The sequence below is a fragment of the Natrix helvetica genome (assembly GCF_964273705.1).
Source record: "Natrix helvetica genome assembly, chromosome: 3".
NCBI classification, from domain to species: domain Eukaryota; kingdom Metazoa; phylum Chordata; class Lepidosauria; order Squamata; family Natricidae; genus Natrix; species Natrix helvetica.
This window is the reverse complement of record NC_138549.1, coordinates 53,161,599-53,186,197: the sequence shown is the minus strand read 5'-3', so window position 1 is coordinate 53,186,197 and position 24,599 is coordinate 53,161,599. Positions and strand designations below refer to the sequence as shown.

Below are 24,599 nucleotides of genomic sequence, written 5' to 3'. Positions count from 1 at the left end.
TCTATTTATCACCTCTATTGTATATTCATCAGGGATATGATTTAGTTCATATGTGAGTGCCTAGTGCTTTTCCCTACTTTCTTCAATTTAAGCCTGAATTTTGCAACAAGAAGCTCATGATCTGAGCCACAGTCTGCTCCTGGGCTTGTTTTTACTGACTGTATAGAGCATGGGTCGTCAACCTGGTCCCTACTGCCCACTAGTGGGCGTTTTGGGATTCCAGGTGAGCAGTGGGGATTTCGGAGGTTAAAACCTCCTTTTGAACTAATGCGCGCGAGAATGCGTGCGTTAGGGATTTCGGAGGTTAAAACCTCCTTTTGTGTGAGTGGGCAGGCAGGCGCAAGCGCACACATCAATGAACTAACGCGCGCGTGCACGCAAACAAGCAAACACGTGGGAAGAGGAAGGGGAGTAGTAGAAACTGATAGCAGGGACAGGCAGAAGCCGAGCAGAGCAGTTGCAAAATACGAGAAAGAAAAGGCAGGAGAGAATTGTTGTTGGCTAATAATAATAAGTGGGCTAACTAGCTCAGCCTTACTTTTGTACATAGCCCTAAGGAAGGTAAAAAAAAGGAGATAAAAAGGAAAAGCACTGTGTGGAGTGCAGATCAAAATGTAAGAGTAAAAGTAGTTGTTAAATTGTGAAACAAATTTAGAACCCATGTCTGAAAAAAAGAAATATGCTTGTGGCTATTTACTAGAGTATCTGAAGATGGGTTTCATTGAATCTGTTACAAATAAACAGCTTCCAATGTGTTTACTGTGCCACAAGACATTATCTAATGAAGCAATGAAGCCAAGTCGATTGCGAGAACATCTTGCTACAAAGCATTCGCAAGATAAAGATAAGCCCATTGAATATTTCCAAGAAATCTATAAAAGATTTCAAAATTGTTCAACAATAGCTGCATCATTTCAAAAACAACATGCAAAAAACGAGGATGTATGCAGCTTATCGTATATCACACTTAATTGCAAAAAGTGGTAAAAGTCATAATATTGGAGAAACTTTGATAATACCCTCTATCAAAGAATTTATCTCAACAGTAATGCATCAGGATATACCTGAAGTTTTAAAAACATTGCCCCTTAGCGATAACACAGTAAAGAGATGCATTGACGAAATGGCGGCTAAAGTTGAAAATAAACTTATAGGTATTCTCCAAAATTCTTCATTTTCCATACAATTTGATGAGTCTGTCATTGCAGATAATAATGCTCTACTGATGACATATGTACGGTACCTTGATGGAAACAAAACATTGCAAGAAGAAATGCTCTTCACTGTCAATCTGATTACAGATACAAAAGGATTATCAATATTTAATGTGAAATCATATTTTGCAAAAAAAAATATACCCTTGAACAATATTGTTGCATGTGCTACTGATGGAGCACCATCAATGGTAGGCTGCTATCATGGGTTTGTTGCTTACCTGAAGGAAGAAGTGCCAAACTTTTTGTGTATTCATTGTGTTGTGCACAGACAACATATTGTAGGAAAACATTTAAGTACAAGTCTCCATTCATCATTAAGTATAATAATTAAAGCTGTAAATAAGATCAAATCTAATGCCAAGTGTGATAGAATATTTCGACAGCTGTGCCAGGACAATAACGAGCAGTTTATTAGGTTACTTTTACACACAGAAGTTTGATGGCTCTCAAAGAGTACATACATGCTTGTCTCGTTTTGTTGCATTATTTGATAGTGTTGTACAGTTTTTTGAAAGTGATAATGAGGCTGGTCTCTATGAACAGTTAAAAACCGTAAAGACTGATGCCTTTTATTTGGCAGACGTTTTCAAGAGATTTAATGAAATTAATTTGCAGCTTCAAGGAGCCAATATAACTCTTATAAGTTGCAAAAATATTGTGTCATTATTTATCGAAAAGCTTGATCTTCTCCGTCATAATATTCTCAAGAGAGAATTTCGACTTCCGGTTCCGGCTGCGGATGGCGACGGGCATACTTTGCTCGCCCCCGCGCTCCTGGTGGGCTCCCCTTTGATGGGGGGGCACAGGAAGCCTTGGAGGGGCTCCTGCCGAAGGGGCGGCGTAGCGGGGGATCCCCTGTGTCAGCGGCGGCCGGGGGGCTCCCCGCATCGCCCTAGGCATCGGGAGGCAAATGGGGAGGCGCTTTGCGTCTTCGCGTGGAGGCAGCTGGACGAAAATGAAGATTTGAAGGACGCAGTTACAATGTGGTGAGATGGGGATCTCTCCCGTTCCCTTTTATGATTGAAAGAAAAACAAAAGGACTGTCAGCTTCCAAGAAAAAAAACCTTAAACTTGCCCCAGGGAAGCGCGGCTGGAGGGAGGGGGATTCCCCCCCCTTGGACAAGCGGCTTTAAACTGTTTTGCTCTCTGCCCCCAGAGAAGGAGGAGTGGGGAGCCTTGGAATGAAGTCACGCTCATAACAAACAGCAGATTTATTTTACTGCAATTGTGGAAATGAGGTGATGATCTGTCTCTTTCTGAAAACTTTGAAAACTTTTGGCTTGTTGTCTTCTGATTCCGGAGCTGGCAGGGCAAGATGGCACACTTCCATTGTCTTTATGTACTTTGAAATTTGACTCCACCTACAGAAACTGCTGGCATCTTGTCTTTGTCTCCGTGACACTCAGAGATATCTCTTGTTACACTCTACCCTGGACTTGGAACAAAGGATTTTATTGTTTTATTGCCTGGAACTAAAAGGTCCTCATTTGTCTGGACTCCCTGCCTCATGATCTCTCTTGGCTATCCAGGTTCAGTAGCCACCTCAACGAACTCAAATTGGATATGGAAAAATGATTTCAAGATATTTTGAACTTAAAGGTGCATGACTGGATGATAAATCCTTTTACAGCAAACGTTGCTGAAGTTGATATAACTTGCCAAGAAGAATTATTAGAACTTAAATATGACGAAGACAGTAAATGTAATTTTGGAGTGGTGGATACCAAAAACTCTGGCAAAATAAAAAAATGCCTGCGTTATATCCAAATATGTGGAAAATGATGTTCAATTTATTGATACCTTTCCCTACCACATATCTTGTAGAATCAGGCTTTAGTGCTGTTAATCATAGTATGAGCAAACAGAGAAACCGTCTGAATATCACCGAAAGAGGAGACCTTCGTTTGTTCCTTATGAAAATCGAACCAGATATCAAATATTTAGTCTCGCAGCATCAGCCTGAAAGATCTCATTAATCACTAGTAAAGCTAATTTCAATTTACTTTATTGTTTTCTAATTAAACTTTATAAAGTTAAAAACATTATAAACATGCATAAAGTAGAAATAAAAAGATAAATGTATGTACATTTCTTTTTTTTTAAAAAAACACCCTCCTTTCTAAAAAGTATTCCGCACTTGCGCAAAAACTGGTGGGCGGTAAGGAAATTTTTCCATCAAGAAAGATCTATTAGTGGGCGGTAGGTAGAAAAAGGTTGACTGCCACTGGTATAGAGCTTCTCCATGTTTGGCTGCAAAGCACATAGTCAATCTGATTTCTGTGTTGACCGTCTGGTGATGTCCATGTGTAGAGCCGTCTTTTGGTTTCTTTTGAAAAGAGTGTTTGCTATGACCATCATATTCTCTTGACAAAATTCTATCAGCCCTGCTTCATTTTGTACTCCAAGGCCAAACTTTCCTATTATTTCTTTTTTTTTAAACAATGTTTTATTGGTTTTTTTAAAATTTTACAAGGAAAAAGGTAATGGGTAAATACAAATTTTGACGGTTGCAATGTGTGGTAGGTGTCCCCTCCCTCCATACTCAAAGTATACATTTGCAAAAAAATTCATTACTAAATAGTTACATATAGTCAGCATATAGGTTCAATTAATATATTCGGTCAACTTATGTCAAGCAAGTTTTCTTATTCATTTTTGTGATCTGGTTTTTCTCGGTGTCACCCCATCTCCCCCCGCTGGCAGAGCTCCGGCCCCTCCCGTGTCCTGTGTGTCTGGTGTAGGATCATCTGGTTTTTCTAAGAGTGCTTTGTTTTTGTCCATAAAGGCCTGTGCCTCTATGGGTGTATTAATTCTAACTCTTGTGTCCTCCCAGAATACTAACATACCTTCAGGCATCTGCCATCTGAACCACACCCCCTTCTGATATAGTTTCTTCGCTAACTGCGAGTAACTTTTTCTTTTTCCCCTTACTTTCTTGGGGATCTGTTTCAGAATGGTTATTTGCCTGTCCTGGTATTTCAATTCTTGCCCCCTTTGTGCACTCAGAATCTCATCTCTTGTACTTTTTCTGAGAAATTTAATGTGTACCTCCCTGGGTACATTATGTGTTCTAGCATATGCTGAGTTCACTCTATAAACCAGGTCTATTTCCCACCCCATCTGTTGTTTCTCTCTATGAATGTATTCCGCCAAAATACTTGTCATAATGTCCCTTATGTCTTCATCATCTGCTTCCATCACATTTTGAAATCTAAGATAAAAGGACATTCTCTCAAATTCTATTTTCATCTGTTGGGTATCTAGTTCTTTGTTCCCCTTCTGCATCCCCTCCATCCCCTCCCACATTTCAGCTGTCCCACCCTCCAAAAGATCCAGTCTCTGTGAGTTTTTATTGATTTGAACCTGGTTCTCTTTGATTTCTTCTTTCATCTCTTTTAATTGTTTTTTATTTCCTCTTGCCCTTGTAGAATTTGTTGAAACATTTGTTGAAACTCAGTCTCTGTAGATTTAGGTTGCATCAAAGCTGTTATCGTTGATTGTGTACTAGGACTGGAGGTTGCAGATGTCGGGGCAGAGGCAGCAAAGCCAGGTTTTCCAGGAGGTGGTTTTTTAGGAGCCATTGTTTATGAAGTGAGAAGATCAGTCAGTACAGAGATTGGTCAGTCAGAAAGGTGAAACAGCCAGGAGAGTCCAGGAGACAGAAGGTCCAAGCAGAAGAGGAATTTTCTAATCACCCTGGCAGTAGAGTAGAGTTTTTCACTCCAGGGAGTTCAAAAGGCAGCAATCAACAAGTGATTTGTCTGAGTAGCACGGAGACAAAGACCGGAAGCCTGAAGTTTTAAAGGTGGAGTCAGGTTTCAAAGCTCATAAAGACAATGGAAGTGTGCCATCTTGCCCTGCCAGCTTCGGATTTGGAGGCATAACAAAGTTTTCAAAGTTCCCAAAAAGCCTTCCAGATCATCCTTCCATTGTAGTTTTAAATTCAAAAATTCGCCATTACTAGGAGCGTGGCATCCTTAGTTGGCTCTCCCCCCTCCTCCTTCCCTTGGGGCTGAGAGCGAAATTGTTTCCAGCCGCCTGTCCGAGGGGGGGGGAAATCCCCCTCCCTCTAGTCGCGCTTCTCCAGCCAAGCCGAAAGTTAGTGAAGGGGATGAGAGGGAGTTGTCACCTCACCGCACCGCACCGCAGCCGCGTCCTTCAGATCGTCTTTTTCTTCCGTCAGCCTCGCAGCGAAGACGCCGGAGCGTCCCCCATCATGCTCCCCGGTGCCTAGAGTGAGGCGGGGGTCCCCCCCACCGGCCGCCGCCGATTCCGGGGATCCCCAGCAGTGCCGCTCCTCCGGCAGGAGCCTCTACGGGGCGTCCTGTGCCCCCCAAGGTGTGGGGAGCCCACCAGGAAAGTGCGGGGCGAGCAAAGCTTGCCCGTCGCCGTCAGCTGCCGGAACCGGAAGCTCAAACTTTCCTATTATTTCAATTATCTTTTGGTTTCCTACTGTAGCATTCCAATCCCCCATGATGATAAGGACATTATTTTTTGATGTTAATTCTATAAGGTGTTGTAAGGCTTCATAGAACCAGTCAATTTCCTCTTCAGCACCAGTGGTTGGGGCATAGACTTGGACTACTGTGATGTTGAATAGTTTGCCTTGGTTTCAAACGGAGATCATTCTGTCATTTTGGAGATTGTATCGCAGTATTGCTTTTCCTACTCTTTTATTGACTATGAAGGCTACTCCATTTCTTCTGATGGATTCTTGCCCGCAGTAGTATACCTGATGGTCATCAGAATTAACTTGGCCCATTCCTGTCCATTTTAGTTTGCTTATCCTAATTCGATGTTCAATCTTGTCATCTCTTGTTTGACCACGCCCAACTTGCCTTGATTCATGGATTTTACATTCCAGGTTCCTATGGAGTACAACTCTTTACAGCATTGGACTTTCCTTTTACCACCACATACATCCACAGTTGAGCATCCTTTCGGGTTTGGCCCAGCCGCTTCACTCTTTCAGGTACTACTAATTTACTAGCCGTCTGCTCTTCCCCAGTAGCATATTGGACACCTTCCGACCTGAGGGGCTCATCTTCCAGCGTCATATCTTTTTGCCTTTTGGTACTGTCCATGGGGTTTTCATGCAAAGATACTGGAATGAGTTACCATTTCCTTCTCCAGTGGATCATGTTTTGTCAGAGCTCTCTGTTATGACCTCTCCGTCTTAGGTGGTCCTGCACGACATAGCTCATAGCTTCATTGATCTAGGCAAGGCCCTTCACCACGACAAGGCAGTAATCCATGAAGGGAGCAGAGAATAGGAGTCACCCCCAATTTGTTGAGACATAATCAATAACTCACCAATCAAATCCATTTGGGAACAATCGTAGGAAAGGCATGGAAAAAGTCTAATTTTAATTAATAAAGCTAGCTTTAAGCTTGAAACACTTATAGAGTGATTGAAACAACTCATGTCACCCTGAGTGGAACATTTTATTCTCAAAGACATTCAAATTGAAACATTAGTTGAATCTCACATTTCTTTACTTTCTCTGTAGATGTTATACTAGATGAGACTTTCCCACCCAAATGGTCTATTATTGGTAGGAGCAGCTTTGTTGAGGACAACTTTGCCTGCAATCTGAAAAATAAGATATTGACAACCTCTTCATAAATATCTTTTGCAATGGGCAAAAACAGAATATGAATCCTTATATTGCTACAATGTAAAAAATAGAATAGAATAGAAGCTGGAAGCGACCTTGGGGGTCATACAAGTGATTGTCAAGTCTCTTCTTAAAAGCCTCCAGTGATGGAGCACCCACGATTTCTGAAGGCAAGCTGTTGCACTGGTTAATTATCCTCACTGTTAGGAAGTTTCTCCTTAATTCCAGATTGCTTCTCTTTTTGATTAGTTTCCAACCATTGTTTCTTGATTTCCCAGTCTCGTGATTTCTCTCAGCTACCCGCCTCCCCAGTTGTTTCTTCTCTGTATTGACATTTTCATCTCTGAGCTTTGATTACCACAATGCCACCTAAAAGACCACCACCGGGGAAGCCAGGATTTGCGGGCTCCGCCCCAACATCCTCAACGTCCAGCCCCAGCGGACAACAAACACTAACTTCTTTGTTCCAGCCCAAGCCCTCTGAGGTGGACTTTCAACAGATGTTTGAACAACTCTTAAAGGGGCAGGAGGAATTAAAAAATCAACTGAAAGAAATGAATGAGCAGTTCAGAGAGAATAAAGACCATGTGACCCAAAACTTACAGAGACTGGAACTTTTGGAGGAGGGGACGGCTGAGATGAGAAGAGAGGTGAAGGGAGTGCAGAAAGGAAATCAAGAACTGGAGAACCACCAGATAAAAACGGAATTTGGACGAATATCCTTCTTTCTTAGGTTCCAAAATGTAATTGAGGCTGATGATGAAAATTTGAGGGATATTATGGCAAATTTATTGGCTGAATTTATTGGAAAAGACAGACAACAGATGGGGTGGGACATGGACCCGGTTTATAGAGTAAACTCAACATATGCTAGAACACACAATGTTCCAAGGGAGGTACACATTAAATTTCTTAGAAAGACCACAAGAGACGAGATTCTGAGTGCACAAAGGGGGCAAACATTAAAATATAAAGATAGAGAAATAGCCACTCTGAAACAGATCCCAAAGAAAGTTAGAGATAAAAGAAAAAAATATTCGCTCTTAGCAAATAAATTATACCAGAAAGGGGTGTGGTTTTGATGGCTGTTGCCAGAAGGTATGCTAATATTCTGGGAGGACACGAGAGTTAGAATCAACACGACCACTGAGGCTGAGGCCTTTATGGAAAAAAATAAAGTCCCCCTAGATAAACCTAATGACACTACACCAGACATACAGGACACGGGAGGTGCCGGAGCCCTGCCAGGGAGGGGAGAAGAGGGGCGGGAGAAGAGGCAACATTGAAAAAACTCAGATCACAAAAATGTACTTGAAAATCTGTGTGATATAAAATGATTGAAACTATCTTAAGATAAAAGTTTATTGCTGACAAAATAGTACTAAGTAATAACAAACCAATGTATTAGTAAATGAAAGTTATGAGAATGGGGGGGAGGGCCATTTCCTGCATAATGTAACTGTCAAAATTTGTACTTCATCCATTACCCTTTTCCTTGAATATTTTGTTTTAAAAACCAATAAAATTTTGTTTAAAAAACAAACAAACACTGACCACCCCGACCCCTGTGCCATAACCTAGGGCGGGAAAGTAGCCCCTCCCACCTTCATCACCAAAAAGAAGCGTTCAGGTAAGGATCAACACTCTTTTTCCAGTGGATTCGGTGGGAGGAGCTACAGCAGGGACATACCCAAGCTAAGTCCCAGGGTAAGTCGAACACTCTGGGGGAGGGGGGGGGTCGCCACCTGTTGGAGCACCCTACGGCCGAAGGCAGCATCTTCTGAAGCGAAGCGATCTACACGGTAGTGTCGAACAAAGGGGGAAGGAGAGGCCCAAGTGGCTGCCCTGCAGATATCCTCCAGAGTAGCCCTGGTAGCCCAGGCAGCGGTGGTAGCCGTGCTCCTGGTGGAGTGGGCTGTGATACCCTGTGGTGGAGTCTGGTGGACTGCTTGGTAGGCCTCAGAGATGGTCTGACGGACCCACCTACCAATTGTGGTGGAAGACATCATAGCCCCCAGGGATCTGGGCAGAAAGGACAGAAACAGGGGCTCTGACCGCATGAAGGTGGAAGTGCGCCTGAGATAAATGCGAAGCACTCGGCAGACATCCAGCTGGTGCCGTGGACCGAAGAGGGGCAAAAATTGGGCAGAACGACCTCCTGCGATCTATGGAACAAGGAATTGACCTTCGGTAGGAAAGTCGGATTCAGCCGCAGGACAACTCTGTCCTGGTGGAACTGACACAAGTCCTCCTTGGACGACAAGGCGCCCAACTCGGAGATGCATCTGGCCGAAGTGACGGCCACAAGGAAAACCACTTTTAAGGTAAGGAATCTAAGATGCACCGTCCTCAGGGGCTCGAAGGGAGCCCCCGTTAGGGCTCTAAGGACCAGAGCCAAATCCCATGTGGGGAATCTGTGTACTGGGGGAGGACACAGATTGGCTGTGCCCTTAAGGAAACGTTTCACCAACGGTGACTGGGTTAACGATCAAGGCCCCTCCCCTGCTAGGACTGAGGACAGGGCCGCTGTCTGCCTCCACAACGTATTATGGGACAGCCTGCGGTCTAACCCATGTTGCAAGAATTCGAGGACCTGAGCGACCAAAGCCGAGGTCGGGTTTGTCTGGAACCTACCACACCAGGACACAAAGGCGGACCACGTCGAGTTATAAATGCGCGTGGTTGAGGGACACCTGGACGCCTCATTGGTGGAGATGACTTTGGCGGAAAAGTTAGCGTCCCTCAGGAGGGTCCGCTCAAGAACCAGGCGGTCAACTGGAGTCACTGGGGCTCTGGGTGCCTCAGAACCCCCAGGCACAAGGCGACCTCCTCCTGAGGAATCTGCCAGTGTGGGGCAACTGACAGCTGTACAAGGTCCGCGAACCAAGGGTGCCTTGGACAAAACGGGGCCACCAGGATGACATGGGCACCCTCTAATACTATCTTCCTCAGGGTGCCCTGGATGAGGGGAAGGGGAGGAAAGGCATAAAGCAGACTGGGAGGCCACGGGCTCCTGAGGGCGTCCGTGCCCTCCGGGTTGCGAGCAGGAAAACGGGGAAAAAAGCGGGAAAGCTGTCCATTGCTGGGGCTGGCAAACAAGTCCACCAGTGGATCGCCGAGCCTGAGGCAGATCCTGTGAAATATATCCGGGTCGAGCTGCCACTCGCCATGATCCACCGTCATACAGCTCAGCCAGTCCGCCTGGTGATTGGCAACGCCCGAGATGTGTTCTGACAGGATCGATGCCAGGTTCTTCTCTGCCCATTTGCCAAGTTTCCGAGCCTCCTGCCACAGGCTTATGGAGTGGGTCAGTGGGTGACAGTGGGGAGGGGAGCAGCAGCTCTGAGCTTTGCTCTCCTTTTTACTTTCTTCTTCTTCTCCTTTCTTAATACCTTCTACTTTTTAATCTTTTTTATCAACTTTTAAAACTTTTAACGTGGCTCTCCTTTTTACTCTCTATTTTAATTCTTAAAAAAAACCACTCTTCTATTTTTAACTTTAACTTTTAAATTTGTTCTCCTGTTACTCTCTATTTTGATTCCTTTTAAAAAAATCTTCTATTTTAATCAATTTTTAACTTTCAACTTTTAAATTTAAAATTTTTTAAGTTTACTACCTGAGAGGCTCATCTTTTACTCCATCTTTTACTCCATCTTTTACTCCAGGTAGTAAAGCCTTTAGTGAATGAGAGGAAAGTTTTCTCTACTAAGCAACAAACTTGCTATCCATGGCTGCGACAACACCCAGACAACCCAAGATAAAAGACTCTTTTCAGATAATGGACACTGTAAATTCTCTACTGCAAAGTGATAAAACAGACCAAGACAGGTCTCCTACTTGGAATCACGGGATGGCCTCTCCCAGGGGAAAGAAAACAAAGACGGCACAGCGCTCACCAAGCAGTAAGGAAGGTGGGGCTGGATTGCAGGGGCAGCAGAGAATTGATGGATACTGTCGGCTTGTTTATCCAACTGTGGGTTGTGTATCCTCCCCCCTTCCCCAGTCGGACAGCTGCGGGGCTTCGGCACTGTTTGGGAAAGCACAGCCTGAGGGGAGTCAGTTGGGAGGTCTGTTGGGAGGCCCACAGATCCCTCTGCATACTTGGAAGACAAATGACTCAGCAACTTTAAGCGAGCCAGCTCCATTCCGGGATAAGGAATTAGAAATCCCAACTTTAACTCCACAGCTTTCTGGTGGCCCTGCCCCAACGGAGGCCCTGAAAATGACTGGAGAGGGAACTGGGCAGCAGACGAGGAAAAGGAGCAGATCTCCTGTTGACTTGGCTTTTCAACCTCTCTTGAAGCAATCTAAGATTGAGGACTTTGTTTTGACTCAGTCTTCTGGTCGGGGAGCTTCTGAAGGTGCCACCCCCCAAGCTGAGAATGAAGAGTTACCTGAAACTGCGGCCCCTAACCACCCCTTGCATGAGCCTACGCTTGTAGAGCTTCTGGCTCAGCAATGTTTTCTGGTTGCAGAGACTACAGCGAGCATTCAGCTCCAGCTTGATAAAATAGTAAGTACTTTAAACTACTTAGTCTCCTGGATTACCAGTGGGTGTTCTGGGAAGATCGCTCGGCAGCCGGTGGTGGCGACAAGGTGTTCCCTACCAAACCCCAGGGAAAGCTTTAATAAAAGCACTGGCCAACAAAATCTTGGTCAACAAAATTCTATTAACAGTCTGAATTCTGCATCCTATGACGCGATTAGCCACCTGGTCTTACAGCCAAAACAGGTGGCCCTCATCATTAACCCCATTAATGGCAAATTACCTTACTGGAGTTCAATACAGCTGGCGAGGGGTCACCTATTTAAGTTACTGGGGCTCAAAGCTGATGATATGAAGAAGGTCGAACCCTTACCCTCCCCTCAATACTGCTCCAGAGTGCTGCTTAGTTTCGACAATCCCAACATTCCAAAACTACTGTTCAGAAGAGGATCCTGGTTAAGATCCTTTGGCATCCTGCCAAGAAGAGTCTTCAAAGACATATCGACTAAGCCACTTTTGAGTAACCGACAACTTGTGAGTGGCAGGAGACTTATTGCCCCCAAAAGATCCTCAGTGGCATATATTAATGAGCCAACTTCGAATGCTATCCCAGACAATGCACCCTATATTAGCTATATACCTACTTCTGCACAACCCTCAGCTGGCGTTCTCTCAGACGGTAGGCTAACTGCTCCTCCTACAACTGGCCAAATCAGCCCCCTGCAGCATGAAACATCTTACCAGGAAGCTTCCCTCGATTTGATCAGCTGGGAAGAGGTGGCCCCAAAAGAAGCAACATCAGCTCAGGGCTCCCAAGGTCTCTTGGTTGATGGGTCCCAGGTCAATGTCTCTGGGATTCCACCTATCTATGGGACTGATCTGTGTCAAGAAGGCTTTTGGAACCAGGAGGAGACGCAGCTCTTTGGCTCCTTTAGAGCGCTTCCTCAATCGGAAAGATCCCAAATTATAAAGCGTCTGGATGCAGTTAAGTCCAAGCTTTGGAGTCTATCAATCTCTGACAAGGATTCCATTGGACCTCAGGGGTTTTCTACTGGTTTACCAGCAGACGCTCCATTGGCATTTTCTCCAAAAAGTTTAACCCATAAACCTGGAGACGCAGGGCTAACTCAAACCCTGCTTGATGACACTGCCGAATACCTTCCAACTAAGCAACAAGTCAATGCCACAAGAACGAACTGGAGTGCGCTTAGAGTCTTACAGCCCCACGAGCAAGGCTCCCCTCCCCTCTCTTTTTCCCTGCTTTTGCCTCCCAAGAGGATGACCTTGCCATCCAATAATGGATGTATTTTTTTGGATCCAAAGGGTGCCCTGGAAAAAATTAACACAGAATGACTAGTAAACCCGGTTACCCCCCCGCCCTGCACACTCAAGTGCCTTTCGTGGAACATTGCAGGTTGGAGGCGAAGATGCGGCACTGCAGAATTTGCCAACTATATCCACTCATTCGATGTGATCCTGCTTCAGGAGACCTGGGCTTGTGATAAGATATCCTTTTCAGGGTTTACGGCCATCTCATTGGCCACTATTAGACAATCTACGGCAGGGAGGCCTAAAGGTGGTCTAGCTTGTTTGGTCTCTACTTCTTTGAAAGTGGAGACAGTGGAACTACCTCCCTGTGGCTCTTAAGCTATGGTATTTTTAATTAAGAAAGGACGTAGTAAACTGTTAGTGTTCAATGTTTATCTTCCCGGGCGAGGAAGCAAGCTGATATCAAGGCTCAATGGGGCACGCTGGAGAACTATATTACCTGTATGGAAACTAAATTCCCAGCAATGTACATCCTAATAGGGGGTGACTTTAATGCCCGTCTGCGAACTCAAGTCCCTCCAGCGATAGAGGCACTCTACCCCCAAGAAACCCTCCAGGCCATAGGCCATCTGACTTCAGCCAGACATTCTAAGGACGAATTAACAAATTTTGCTGGCATCCAGTTAGCCCTTCTAGTAGCCCAACACAACAAGATAATTCTTAATGGGAGTACCCTAGGTAATCTGGCTGGCGAATTTACTTTTAGTTCCTTACGTGGGAGTAATGTTATTGATTTTGTACTGGTATCTTGACCCTTAAGAGAGGCAGTCCGTGCTTTTTATGTGGATTGCCTTACGCAGAGCGATCACTAACCCCTGGTTACAATCATTGAGCTTTTTCAAATATACATCTCCCTAGGGGCCCTCAGATATTAGACCACTATGTGGCCTCGTACACAAGGAGGATCAAATGGTCTCCCAATATTGAAAAAAAGTTTCACTCCTTTTTATCATCTCCAGAGTGTCTCAACTTGTACAATCAGGTACTAGCAAGCAGTGGCTCGGAGATAGTCTTGGCCTTTGAATCACTAATTAACAGTGTCCAAAGGGAGCTTGGAGCCATCTGTGGGCCGAGTGGTCTATATCAATCACGAAGTAATACTTGGTTCGACAAAGATTGCCTGATGCTCAGGAACCAGATTAAACGGGTTTAACTGCTCTACTGCAACCGAGGGGACCAACGCCTACCAGAGGACTACTACCACCTGAAGCGTGAGTACAAAGGATTAATTGCTAAGAAAAAGAAAGCTAAAGAGGGAGAGAAGTGGGATTTACTTCTCCTCTCTATCCAGCAGAAGGACACCTGGTTATTTTGGCAAATTGCTGCCAGCTCTTTGCCGGGCCATCGGGAACTTCCTCTATGCTGCATCTCTAACAGAGACTGGGAAAACCATTTCTTGGCAATTTACCAGGCGTCAGCAAGTTCAACCGTGCCTGACCCACAGCTGTCTCCTGTAGCCCCTGACTGGCAACCTGTGACCCATGCTGAGATCACCGAGTTTACCTCCGAACTTAAGTCAGGCAAAGCTCCTGGCCCTGATGCTATTCCCCCTGATGTGCTAAAATCCAACCCTGAATGGTGGATTCCTCTATTGGCAAGACTCTTTACATATATTAATTCCTCTGGCAGAGTACCTTCCTCCTGGAGTTTAGCAATTATTGTGCCAGTTTTTAAACGAGGAAATAGAAACAACCCAGCTGACTATCACCCCATAAGCCTGCTCTCCATTGTTGGGAAATTGTATGGCAAATACCTCCATCGCAAACTCCTCACTTGGGTTGAGGAATCCAATATCATTGGTGCTGAACAAATTGGGTTTAAAGCGGGCTGTGCCACACTAGATCACTGCTTTGCCCTAGCGCACCTGGTCGACAAATATACCACTATACCAGGTGGCAAACTCTTCACTGCTTTCATCGACCTAAAGTCAGCATTTGACTCAGTCCCTAGGGGTTTGTTGTGGTCAAAATTGCTTAAAAGTTCTATTGACAGACATTTGCTGTTTTTAATTAGGTCCTTGTAAAATCAGACCTCCAGCCAGGTCAGGTGTGGTCTGCAGGGAGAACTTTCCAATCCTATCCCAATTAAGAATGGAGTAAGGCAGGGATGTGTTCTGGCTATTCTATTTAATATATTTTTATCTGACCTGGCTGGTTACATCGGACAGATTGAGTCCCACGCCCCGAAGCTGACAACTACAAAGATCCCGCTTCTTCTTTACGCTGACGATAATAATAATAATAATAAATATTTATTTCTTAGCCGCACCCTCTCCCGAAGGACTCGGGGCGGCGTACAATAAAACATATAAAATACATATCTGAACAAGACATACATATAACAAGGACGTATACTAAGACGTGTACAAGGAGGAGGTGGGTTGATGGATAAAAACAATTAAAATCACAATATTTAAAAACCCCTAAATAAATAAATAAATTCAATTAAATTACACAAATAAAAACCCGTCAGGAGCAATATAGTTAAATCATGGTTGAGCCAGGCCAGCTACTTGGAATAGGTGGGTCTTGAGCTTTACACGGAAGGAGCGGAGGTCGGAGGTAGTCCTAATATCCGGAGGGAGGTCATTCCACAGGGCTGGGCCCGCCACAGAGAAGGCTCTACACCTAGGCGCCGCCCCTCAGCACTGTCTGGTGGACGGCACCTGGAGGAGTCCCTCTCTGTGCGAGCGAATTGGTCGCAGGGATGTATGGGGCAGGATACGATCCCGCAAGTAACTAGGTCCTGAGCCATGGAGCGCTTTAAAGATCGTTATCAAAACCTTGAAACGCACCCGATAGACCACAGGAAGCCAGTGCAGCTCGCGCAGGAAAGGTGTCACATGGGAGTACCTAGTACTCGCCATAATTACCCGCGCGGCTGCGTTCTGGACCAACTGTAGCCTCCGAGTGCATTTCAAGGGAAGCCCCATGTAGAGAGCGTTACAGTAGTCCAGGCGAGACGTCACCAGCGCATGAGTGACTGTGCGTAAGGCGTCCCGGTCCAGTAGGGGGCGCAATTGGCGCACCAGGCGAACCTGGTGGAACGCCCCCCTTGCCACGGCTGTCACATGGTCATCCATGGAAAGCCGGGCATCCAGGAGGACGCCCAAATTGCGCGCCCGCTCCACGGGGGCAAGTTGAACGCCCCCGATGGCCAAAGATGGAATTAATTGGCTGAACCGGGGAGCCGGTACCCACAGCCACTCCGTCTTGGAGGGGTTGAGTTTGAGTCGGTTGTCATCCATCCAGACCCGTACGGCTTCCACACACCGGGACATCACTTCGACGGCTGAGTATCATCAGCATACAGATGATATCCCACCCCGAAACCACGGATGATCTCACCCAGCGGCTTCATATATGTGTTGAACAGGAGTGGCGAGGGGACCGACCCTTGTGGTACCCCACAAGTAAGGGGGCTTAGGGTCGACCTCTCTTCCCCTGCCAACACATGTTGCGTCCGGCCGGAAAGGTAGGAGCCGAACCACCGCAAAACAGTGTCCCGGACCCCCAACCCCTCCAGCTGGCGCAACAGGATACCATGGTCGATGGTATCAAAAGCCGCCGAGAGGTCTAATAGGACCAGGATAGAGGAACAACCCCTATCTCTGGCCCTCCAGAGATCATCCACCAACGCGACCAAGGCCGTCTCCGTGCTGTGCCCGGGGCGGAAGCCGGACTGGCACGGGTCTAGATAATCATTTTCCTCCAGATGTCGTGGAAACTGGTAAGCCACCACACTCTCTACAACCTTCACCAAAAAGGGAAGGTTGGAGACAGGACGATAATTGGCCAGCTCCATAGGGTCCAGGGAAGGCTTCTTGAGCAAGGGTCTCTCCACCGCCTCTTTCAAGGCGGCGGGGAGAGACCCCTCACTCAACGAAGCGTTCACTAGGCCTAGGAGCCAGTCTCGTGTAACCTCCCAGGATGCCAGTACAAGCCAGGAGGGGCACGGGTCCAATAAACATGTGGTGGGTCGCAGTCGTCCACGCATTCTGTCCAAATCCTCGATGGCAACCAAGTCAAACTCCTCCCAGGTCGATTCCTCAAGACTCGCCACGGACGTCTCCATTGGACCACTGACAGGGACCCAATCCTTCCGGATTTGAGCGATTTTATCCTGCAGATATTTCCCAAATTCCTCTGCCCTGCCCTGTAAAGGGGCCTCCCTCGGCCTCTGAAACAAGAGGGAGCGGGACACCCGGAACAGGGCGGCAGGGCGGTTCTCTGCGGATGCAATGAGAGTGGCACAATATTGACGTTTGGCCGCTCTCAATGCCACAAGGTACGTCCTTAAATGGGCTCGTGCCTGTGTTCGGTCAAATTCGGAACGGGAGGATCTCCAACGACTCTCTAGGCGTCTCTTGCGGCATTTCATCACCCTTAGCTCCTCGGTAAACCAAGGGGCCAGGGTGGATCGTTGCCACCGGAGAGGCCGCAAAGGCGCCACCCATTTCAAGGCCCCGGTAGTCGCATTATTCCACGCGACCACCAGGTCCTCTACCCGGGGGAGGGTCAGGGTTACAGGAGGTGGCCCAAGCTCCGTCTGGAACCTATCTGGTTCCATCAGGCGCCTGGGGCGGAACCATCTAGTGCTTTCCGGTTCCGCCTCCCCGCAGCGGGAGGTAGCACCAGGGAAGTCAAGTCGAAGGAATGAGTGATCTGACCATGACAGGGGAGTGATGGTTAAGTCCCCTCCTCCCAGATCACTCAACCACTGGCCAGAGACAAAAACAAGGTCCAGGGTGTGTCCTCCCTCGTGTGTCGGGCCCTGAATCAATTGAGTCAGGTCCATGGCTGTCATGGAAGCCATGAACTCCCGAACCCCCTCGGATGCTTCTCCCACCGATGGCAGGTTAAAATCCCCCATCACTAGAAGTTTGGGGGTCTCAACCGCCACCGATGCGATCAGCTCGAGGAGTTCAGGCAGGGCCGCTGATGTATAGCGAGGAGCCAGGTATACTATCAGCAGGCCCAACTGTCTCCCAGGGCCCCATTTCACAACAAGGGATTCACATCCGGACGTCTGTGGCACAGTGGACTCTCTCGGCTCTAAGTCCTCCCGAATAATCGCTGCTACCCCACCGCCCCTTCCCTGGGCCCGGGGCTGGTGAAATGCTCGGTAGCCTGGTGGGCACATTTCCACGAGGGGAAGACCTCCCTCGTGGCCCAACCAGGTCTCCGTTATTCCCGCGAGGTCCGGCTCCCCCTCTAAAATTAGATCGTAAATGAGGGGGGCCTTGTTAACGACGGACCTCGCATTGCATAGCAACAGCCTCAGGCCCTGGGTCTGTAACTCCTGACCACCTAGAACGCGGGGGTTGGTACAAGCGACCGGGTGTAACCAGCATCCACGGTCTCCCAACCGACTATAAGTTCTTAATCTGTCCTCGTATCTGCCCCTCCCTGCGACCGTTGGAATTAAAGAGCCCTGTATAGGAACGATATCCTCCCCCTCCTCCTCCCTTCCGCTCCTTCTGCTCGCGACCACACCTGGAGACCCGGCTCTCTCATCGCTCCTGACCTGCCCCACCCGCCCCACAACCCCTGAACCCCCACCCCTACAAATTTTTAAAAAACAATTTACTAAAAATCCCCTAAGTCTCCGCTTCCTCCACCTCTCGTGATTAATAAATCCGTCATCAAGGTGGGCCCTCGAAAGGGCGGAGGGCCACACCTCCGAGAGGGGGGACTCCCGCAGTAGGATCAGTTCTGACCTTAAATACATAGAATGTTAAAAGAGTTCGTCAGGGCCTAGGGTCTGTGCTGAAGATGTCATAGTCCAGTATAATTTGAAAAGCAAGGTTGCAGCGTAAAAAGAATAGTCCAGTCTTAGATGGGGGGGGGGTGATGGTGGTAGGCTGGTTGGATGACAGTCGAGAAGTGGGGGCTGGTGGATGGTAAATGGTGGATGTCGAGGGGTAGTTGGACTATAGTTGGCAATGGGCAGGGGGCAGATGGTCAATCAAGCAGAAGTCACAAAGGATAGGGAGGAGTCCTCCAGGGCTCACGCAGATGGTAATCAGGGGCAAGTTGTTGATAAATAGTCAGCGGTTCTCCTTTCATTGTCAAGGCCAGGACTGAAAAGATTACTTTCTGCATTTGGGTCTTACTGTGCTGAAAACCATTTGGCTATTAACTATGATAAATCAAAAGTACTAGTGTTTACTAGAGCCCGGAAATTGTATAACTGGGATATTAGTAGCAATGCTGTTAAGGAGGTTTTCCATTTTAAGTATCTAGGTATTCAATTTCAGAACACCGGTGCCTGGACTAGACATTGAACTCAGGTGCTGAACTCGGCCTCCTGTAGTCACCAGCAGATTTTAAGATTCTTTTATACCCAGGGTGGCCAGTTCATTCCTTCTGCCCTATGTATTTATAAAGCCAAAACGCTGGCCCAAACTCTTTATGGCATTCCCATATGGATACGGGGCTTCAAGGCTTGCATTGAAAGAACCCAGGCTGCTTTCCTTAGAAAACTTCTGGGTCTTCCCCCTTGTGTTGGTTTTGCCCCGATATACCTGGAACTGGGCATTCGATCGGTGGAATGTATGGCCTGGATAAACACCTTTAAATGGTGGTTTCGGGTGCTCTTTCTGGCAGTTCCTGGCAGCTACCTCTCCCTGGTGTTCACGGACTCCCATATTTCTCGCTGGGAGAAAGAGCTGCTGAAGAAACTTCATCTGCTAGGTTTCACGGAGGATGCCTTGGGAAACTACGACCTCAAGGATGCTCAATTTAGGATAGTCCAACAGCTCGTGGACATTGATTTACAATATCTACGAGCCAGAGCCAATAAAACTTGCTCCCCCCTGACTCTCAACCAAGTTAATAACTATGGATTGAGGATGGCTTCCTATTTTTATACCCTAACCATTCCCAAGTATAGAAGAGCTTTTTCCCTAGCTCGCTTCAATGTCTTGCCCTCAGCACTTCTGGATGGTCGTTTCAAGAGGCTCCCGATTAATAAGTGGCTGTGCCCTTGTGACAGAGCCGAGGTTGAGACAGCGGAGCATGTCCTTCTATTTTGCCCTATGTATAGCGCGGACAGATCTAGGTTACTGTCTCTTCCTGAAATCGTCCCTTCTGGTCCTGATGGCCATGATTTGTTTGTGCATTGCCTTGGGGATGTCTCCTCGTACATCACCTCTCAGGTTTCCAGGTTTTTCTTGAGAGCTGTGACCATTAGAGGAGAGAGCTGTAACCTCCCTTGGGCTTTTGGTGACTGGCTGCTGTGTCTCTTTGTACTGTTCGTGTTTTGGTCTGTGACTGTAAATAAAGTATTATTATTATTATGGGGTGGGTCCCCCCCTGACGATTTATGTGGGCTTTCATTGCAACATTGTCCATCAGGAGGAGGACATGCTGATTGGCGATCGAGTCCCGGAAATGAAGCAGGGCGAGGCGGGCCGCCTTCAGCTCCAGCCAATTGATGTTGTGGCACAGGACGGACTTGGACCATCGTCCCTCCGCCAGGCTGGACTCCATCACTGCTCCCCATCCGAAGAGGCTGGCGTCCGGCGTGATGGTAATGCGGTCCGGCTCCCAGAACTCAACCCCGCGGGGACAACCACCACTTCAGGGACCATCGGAGGTCTGGCGGGAGCTGAATGGGGCCGGGAGAGTTGCTCAGTCTCCATCTCTGGAACGGAATGAGAGTCCACTGGAACGTTCTGGAGTGTAGTCGCGCCCACGGCACGGTCCTGATACACGACACCATCTTGCCCAATAATCGTGCCAAGGTCAGGATGGAAGCGGACCGACTTGCGTGGACGTGTCTTGCGAGTTTCTGCAGACTTGTTAGACGTTCCGGGGAGAGACGAACCAGGCCCGACCTTGAGTCTATTACTGTGCCCAAGTGTAGAATTGTTGTTGAGGGTGAGAGATGGCTCTTGGGAAAGTTGATGGAGAAGCCCAGGGATTGCAGTGTCTGGATGGTAGTCTGCAAGTCCCGGACCGCCTGTGACCGAGATTGGGCGAGGACGAGCACGTCGTCGAGGTAACAATGTAGTCTCACCGGCCTTGATCGCAGGTGAGCCACCATTGCTGCCAGGACCTTCGTGAATGTACGGGAGGGGGGAGGCGAGGCCAGGCCGAAAGGAAGTGCTCTGTATTGAAAATGTTGACCCCCGTGGAGGAATTTGTGGTGAGTTGGCTGAATTGGAATGTGTAAATATGCCTCTGTTAGGTCTATCAATGCCATGAAGTTGCCCTGTCTGATACCTAGGAGAATTGATTTGAGGGAGGACATCTTGAAGCGCCGGTAAACCAGGAAGGAGTTGAGACGCTTCAAGTCCAGGATTGCTCTCCATCCCCCGGAGCTCTTCGGGACGACAAACAGATTGGAGTACACACCTTGATCCCAGTCCTCTCGAGGGACCGGTTTAACCGCCCGAATGTGCAGTAGGTGCTGAATTGCGCGAAGCATCAGGCAGCACCTCTCTGGATCCCTGGAGGGGGATAAAGTCCTGAAGAGCATCGGGGGATGGGCGAGGAACTCCAGCTGGAGTCCCTCTCGTGACTGTCGCCCTGACCCAGGCATCTGATGTTATCTGATCCCACTGGTCCGCAAAGGACGCCAGGCGGCCGCCTATGGATAGACTCGGGTTGGAGTCATTTCCCCTTGCGGAAGGGACGGCCGCCGCCCCTCCCGCAAAAGGGCCATTTGGATTGACCCTGGAACTTGTTCCTATCCCGATAATACGGCCGCTGGTTCTGCCCATCATACCTATAGGGAGTGTACCTCTGCTGCCGGTAATCCTGATCCAACGCCCTAAATGAAGAGGCCCCGAAGAGGTTGGGGCCCGAAAAGTCTGTAAATGTTTTATATGGAATATTTCCAATTCTAGTGTTTACCATTTTGAAAAGTATTTGTTTAATCTCTACCTCAGATAGCTGAACAAGTAAAAGTTGTTTTGTATGTAATTCAAATCTGATAGGTTAAATTATTTAGAAAGTTTTATATATTTTATGTCTTTCATTTGTGATAGTTAGAATCATTGCCCCATCTTTCTTTTGCTGTAAATAATTAGTCAAAATCTTGTTGGCTCTTTCACGGTTCTCCAAGTAGCTGTCATAAACATTAGAAGCATGAATTTGGTCTGCTATGATATTATATGTTATTCATATTATAAATATGAAAGAATTCATATTCCTTTTTCTGCATTTCTCTGTATAAAATAATGGATGGGCATCTAAGCATCTGCCTCCATGCAGTTTTCAATTAATTTTTCATGTTACTTTCTCTTTTATTTTTAATCTTATTTTTGTATCATGCATACGCAATATTTGATCTTGGATATATGTTTATACAATTCCCATTCAAAAATTCAGCCACTTGATGTTTCTGAATTCAAATCAAAGTATTGTAAGATCTTTCTACCTGCATTTGTAGTATCAATTTTTTATCATGCTATAATGATGTACCAATTCCTTGATACTTTGACTGGTTTCTGAAATGCACATTTCAAAATAATTGCACTATGGTTTGATGCATAATGAGCATCAATATAACATTCATGAATTTAGTGATATAAAATCAATATTAAAAAATAATCAAGCCTGAGAAAAATTATGTTGCACACTTAAAATGCATATTCTTTTTAGTCAGATACATCAAGAACCTGAAGTCTATTAAATTCAGTTCTTCCATATAAACCTTAATTGTTTCCCTCACAATTATAGCTTTTTTCATGCTAGTGTATTTCTTTCAAGCTCAGGGGCCAGTATTACAATCTCCTATTACAATTTTATCATAAATATCCTCATTCAAGAATTGAAAACTTCCTAAAATATGAGAATCTAAGTTAGGTCTATGGCTTTTAATTTTGTTCAGTGTTTTTGTCTATCAAAGGGCATTTTTCTTGGCTTCTTTTGGGTGATGATGGTCCTCCATTTTTGCATGGTCTGTGTTTTGGGAGACTGTAGATAGATAGATTTTGTATTGTGTGTCTGTATGTGTAAATAAGAAAAAAGGTTTGTGGATCTCCTCTTCTCTACAAAACGAACTGGATCAAAAGAGTAAAACAAAGCACAGTATTCAGGGATCTGAGAACCATGAAAACACTGTCTTGCTTCTTGAAAAATATACAGCTCTTTTTTGACAATCCATCTTATTAATTTATATCTGTTTAATTATAACAATGAAACAGTATTAAAAAGAATCTTATTCTCTCCTGACTACAAGAGAGTACTTTATGTAAACCAGTTGGAATCTTTGTTAAGAGCAATGCCATTATAGCCAAAATCCTCAGCATAGTTTAGAAGCTAGTATAAAGAATTTGATGACCCATGACTGCTGTGCCAAATCTGCTGCAAATCATATTATGAATTATGCAGATGAAAAAGCAGTGGTGGGTCTTATCCAGAACAACAATGAAGATACTTATAGGGAAGAGGTAAAGGCTCTGGTGGACTGGTGCAATAAAAGTAATCTGGTTCTAAATGTTAATAAAACAAAGATCATTGTAGATTTTAGAAAGAGCTGGCATAGTCCTACTCCACTCAGTGTCAAGAATGCAGCTGTAAATGTGGTCAACAATATTAAGATCTGGGGGTGCAGATAACTAACAATCTGAACTGGTCTTTCCACACATCATCCTTAGTGAAGTGTGTAAACTAGTGTCTGCATTTCCTGCATTGGATGAGGAGGGCATATCTTTCTCCTTCTGTCCTGGCCACTTTTTACACAGGCACAATTGAGAGCATTTTAATAAACTGCATCACTGTTTGGTTTGGTGGCAGTAGTGCCTCAGATAGAAAGTCCATACAGAGAATGTGGTAAAGACAGTTGAGAACATTATAAGAAGCTTGCTTCCTGTTATTCAAGATACTGGTTATAAGCGCTATGTGCTTAGAACTCAAAGCATTCTTAGTGACCCCACATACCCAATTTTGTCTGTTTCTGTTGCTCCCTTGTGGGAGAAGGTTTCAAAGTATTTCTAGCAGGACTACCAGATTCTGTAACAGCTTTGTTTCCTATGCCATCAGTCTGGTAAACTCACAGGATTTGTTTTTCTCGCCATGAACATGTATACATCCGAACTAGACTATGTTGTTTCTCTGTATTATATAATATATGTGGGTATATGCATGATTTTGTATTTATTTATTTAGTCATGTTTATGTAATGTATATTGGAGTTGGTGACCCTTTGAGATCTGTATGCAATGAAATTTCATTTTAATGTATGTTGATTAATGTACATTCAAAATGACAATAAAGTTATTATTCTATTCTATTCTATTCTATTCTATTCTATTCTATTCTATTCTATTCTATTCTAATGTAAGTGTCCCTACTGCAAAAATTCTAAAATGCTCAAATTTTTTAAATAGGAAGTTTGTTTGGAATTAAGATCAAACCTCTCAGTCCTGCCAGGAATCTATCTTTCATGGAGTTCTCTTACACCTTTTTTTAGTTACAGATCGCAATACACTCAGATCGAAAGACAACAGATAATGTAAAATATATTTTTCTCTCACCCAATCTCCTAATCCAAGCCACTGCTAAATAATGATCTATGACATTTCTAAGGCTTGATGGCAAGTGCCAGAGGTGGCACGCAGAGCCCTCTCTCTAGGCACATGTGCCGTCGCCAGTTACTCTTCTGGTTTCCGGCACCCGCAAGCACGCTGGCCAGCTGGACTTTGTGCATGCCGAAGCACCAGAAACCCAAAGAAAAGCAGCATGCGCACTGGCCACCTGGTCTTCAGGTTCCCAGTGCACGTGAAGAGTAGCTGGCTGGCGTGCATGCGCATGCCAGAAACCCAATAACTAGCTGGTCATCAGGTTTCTGGCACGCATGCGTGCATGCACACGTTCTGGTTTGGGCATTCAGTGCTGAAATGGTTTGCCATCACTGTTCTAAGGCAACTTTTGTGTTAAGCATAATCTGTTTTGTATCCTACAAGGGCTAGTTTCCAGTGGCTGCAGATATCAAAAT

General features: G+C 46.0%; 1 protein-coding gene across 2 annotated transcripts in view; it reads right to left on the bottom strand.

Annotated features, from left to right (window-relative positions):
• The window catches only part of POLA1 (DNA polymerase alpha 1, catalytic subunit), a 511,093-nt gene that overhangs the window by 123,252 nt on the left and 363,242 nt on the right, over positions 1-24,599 (bottom strand). The window lies entirely within an intron of this gene.